Source organism: Microtus pennsylvanicus, chromosome 22, assembly GCF_037038515.1.
Source record: "Microtus pennsylvanicus isolate mMicPen1 chromosome 22, mMicPen1.hap1, whole genome shotgun sequence".
Lineage (NCBI taxonomy): Eukaryota > Metazoa > Chordata > Mammalia > Rodentia > Cricetidae > Microtus > Microtus pennsylvanicus.
Genome location: NC_134600.1, coordinates 13,370,661 through 13,374,383, shown reverse-complemented (window position 1 = coordinate 13,374,383; position 3,723 = coordinate 13,370,661). Strand labels below are relative to the sequence as shown.

General features: G+C 38.7%; 1 pseudogene; it reads left to right on the top strand.

Moving 5' to 3' along the window:
* The first annotated feature begins 3,054 nt into the window (after positions 1 to 3,054).
* Positions 3,055 to 3,723, top strand: LOC142840072 (polyadenylate-binding protein 2 pseudogene; annotated as a pseudogene).

Here is a 3,723-nt window from a genome sequence, read left to right as displayed (position 1 = left end):
CGATTCTGTCTTTATTTCTCTTAATCTAACTTTTCCTTAGCCTCAGCATCCCCTCCAAGGGAAGCCCTAGATAAATGTTGTTAGACTCACCAAATGGGGTATCCAGTCTCTATAAGTCCTCAGACTGAATGCTGTTTCTACAAAACACTCAACCCTCAGCTGCTCTCTCGTACCACCTTATATTCCTATCTCTGTCCAGACATGTCACTTCCTATCTGCAACTCCTTAGTGATAGGATTAAAGATATGAGACACCAGCATTTGACTCTACAACAAACTAGTGTGACTACTGGGATTAAAGATATGTGTCAGCCTTGCCTGTGGTGTAAGGCTGGCCATGGCATCTGTTTTACTTTATGATCTTCAGGCAAGCTTTATTATTAAAATATAAATGAAAAAATAAAATTAAACAATTAGAAGCAAGCATCTGAGATCAAGAAAAGAAATGTAGAACTGTTTATCACCAAAGAGTATAAGAAATATTCTGAGTACAAATTGGTGAAGGTCCATCATTTTCAAAGACAATGAATGATATGATTAAATATAATTCACAAAATCAGCAATATAGATGACACTATTGACAAAACAAGAGACAAACACAAATATATATACATATATATGTTTCTTCTTTTGTGGTTTTTCAAGACAGGGTTTCTCTGTGGTTTTGGAGCTTGTCTTGGAACTAGCTCTTGTAGACCAGGCTGGTCTCGAACTCACAGAGATCTGCCTGCCTCTGCCTCCCGAGTGCTGGGATTAAAGGAGTGTGCCACCACTGCCCAGCTCCTGTTCTCTCCTTTACCAATAATAGAAAATGGGTTGACTGTTTCACTAAAATTTACAATATTCTCTTGAAGTCTTCTGATGTTTTTACTTTCAGAAAATAGTTTTTATTACTGAAAGCATCTCATTCTCTTATGATAAGGAAAATAATGTCTGTTAGGATCACTACAATGTTGTTTCCTACAATTGGTGATTGAATCCAAGTCTGCACCACAGTGAGGAAATGAAATCTTTTTAAATCGAATTTCAAGAAAACAAATTTTTAAAGAATCAGTGTACATGTAAAGCAACTTGCTTTACTCCAACAGCTCTATAAGTTCCAAGCACTTTTGAAAATAAGGTTACTGATATTTTTGTGTGTTTGTGCGTGACAAAGAATATCATACACACACACACACACACAGACACATACACACACATACCCAAACAGAAGACATACATAAAGGAAGCTTGCTGAATTGGGAATATTAGAGATTTATTAACTGTAGGCCCATATTTCTGTATGGTGTAGCAGCCAAGCATAAAAGCCATAGGCCTGGTATGAGCTGATCATCAGACAAGCTGTCTCTGCATAACAATAGCAAGAATGTATATTTCCTTTTTTCTTTTGTTAGAAATGTAGATATCCTGAGGAGAGGTGTTGGCTGAAACTGGTCAGAATATTTGGTGCCTATTTCTTGGTAATTTGGAGAAAGTCTTAAAGAGATGCTAATTCATGGCCTGCTAGACATCTATCCTACACTTAGGTGAGGACCTGACTAAAAGCCCATTCACCTGGTTGCCTAGGAGACAGCCTAATGTGTTTTCCCACTCAATAAGGTGTTTGGATAATAAACAAAAAGAGATCTTCGAGAGATCTGGCCCTACAAGGATGACCCTGTAAATTGCGTCTGATCATTCCTCGTGACTCCCTCCATTCCAGTCCAGTTAGGGAAAATAACTATCTGTGTTGGACCCACACGGGCTTCAACAATTAACCTATCAACTAGCATGTAGGTATCTGAATTCAGGTCATCCACAAAAAGAATATGTGCTGAGCCATCTGCCCAGACACATAAAAGCTTTTATCCAGTAAGTCAAGTCTTTCTCAGATTAATAAAAACAAGAAAAACAAAACATAAAAAAGAAAAAGATGACCCTTATGAAGACAATCTATAAAAATTATGATTTTGTGTATGATAAGTTTTTACCATTAAATGAATACAAATAGCTTTGCCCGACAATTTATAACTGGACAACTGATAATAAACCAATATTCACAGTGGAAACACTCAGAAATCTCAAGGGATTATGTATTGATTATACCAACACTTAAGTAGCAAAGATTCAAACATGAAGATAGCAACAACTGGAAAACATAGAAATGCCAGGAAATGGAAAGAAGCAGTCTTTTAACATAAACTTTCCAAAAAACAATAATGACCTGATAAAATTAGAAATTTTCTGAATAAAATTGATGAAGGTCCATTATTTTAAAGATAACCAATCATGTATTTAGATTACAGTCAGATTACAGAAAGAGTAGTATAAAAATCATGTATAATGACTTCTATACTTTCCACAATTATACATAAATAAAAAATGTGCACAATTTTTGTGAAAGAATTTAGGGGAACGATATAAAAAGGCAAAAATAGATGCAGAAATATATAGTCAACTTTTAATCAAAAGACCAAAGAAAACTTAGGCAAGGAAAAGTGTGATCTTGAACAATATTACCCAGCTACCTTTGATTATATGTGTACAGAAATTAAATAAACACAAACTGCACAACTTTCACATGGTTATCTCAAAGTAACACTTAAACTGTTGTTTCTGGCTGGGTGGTGGTGGAACACGCATTTAATCCCAGCACTTTGGAGGCAGAGACAGGCAGATATCCGTGAGTTTGAGGCCAGCCTGGTCTAAAGAGCTAGTTCCAGGACAGGCTCCAAAGCCACAGAGAAACCCTGTCTTGAAAAACCAAAATAAAAAACAAAACAAAAAAAACTGTTGTTTCTGACCTCCAATTACTGATATGTTTTCCAAAGACAGAAACCTCATGATATAGTTGCTCTCTTTGCAAACAGAGGAGATCTATTGTGATGGCTCCCCAGCCCCTTGTGTTTTCTTCTGGTTTCAGATAAATGCTGCTCCACTGATGCCCAATCCCAAACAACCTAGAAAAATGATTTAAGGAGCAGTGGGGGAAGCAGGTGGTTGGAGATTCATGCCTGAGCAGTGGGCTGGGGGCCTTTGAGGAGCCTGAGAAAGAGAGCCAGGGGTGCAGGGGACCATGGGAACAACCTTCCCAAAGAGCACTGGTCCTGTGCCCTTCTCTACAGGTTCTGGGCACACCTGGGATATCCCTGGCAGGCAGGAGAAGGAGGAAGAGCCAGTACTACTTAAGGTGAACCCCAGGGATAGCATAATTGAGGGTCCAGACGTAGATGTGATCAAAGGTTCCGGGAGTCAGGGAGATAGAGGAAGAGGATGAGAAGTTAAACAAGCTACAAAATGAGGTAGAGAAGAAGATGAATAAGAGTACAACCCCAGGCAATGCTGGCTCAGTGATCTCATCTCTTGAGGAGAAGATGGAGGCTGATGCCAGTTCCATCTATGTTGGCAATGTGGACTATGTGCAACAGCAGAAGAGCTGGAAGCTCACTTTCATGGATGTGGTTCAGCCAAACATGTTACTACAGTCTGTGCCAAATTCAGTGGTCTTGCCAAAGGGTTTGCCTATGTAGAATTCTTAGACAAAGAGTCAGCGAGGAATTCCCTAGCTTTAGATGATTCCCCATTTAGAGGGAGACAGATTAAGGTGATTCCCATCAGCACAACAGATGGGTTTCCAATGTGCCCAATACCTCTCACTTCCTGTACTGTGTCTTCACCAGCTTCAACGTTGGTCAATGAGTTCAATTCTTATAACAATCCCTCTAGATTTCTATATTCCCAGTAA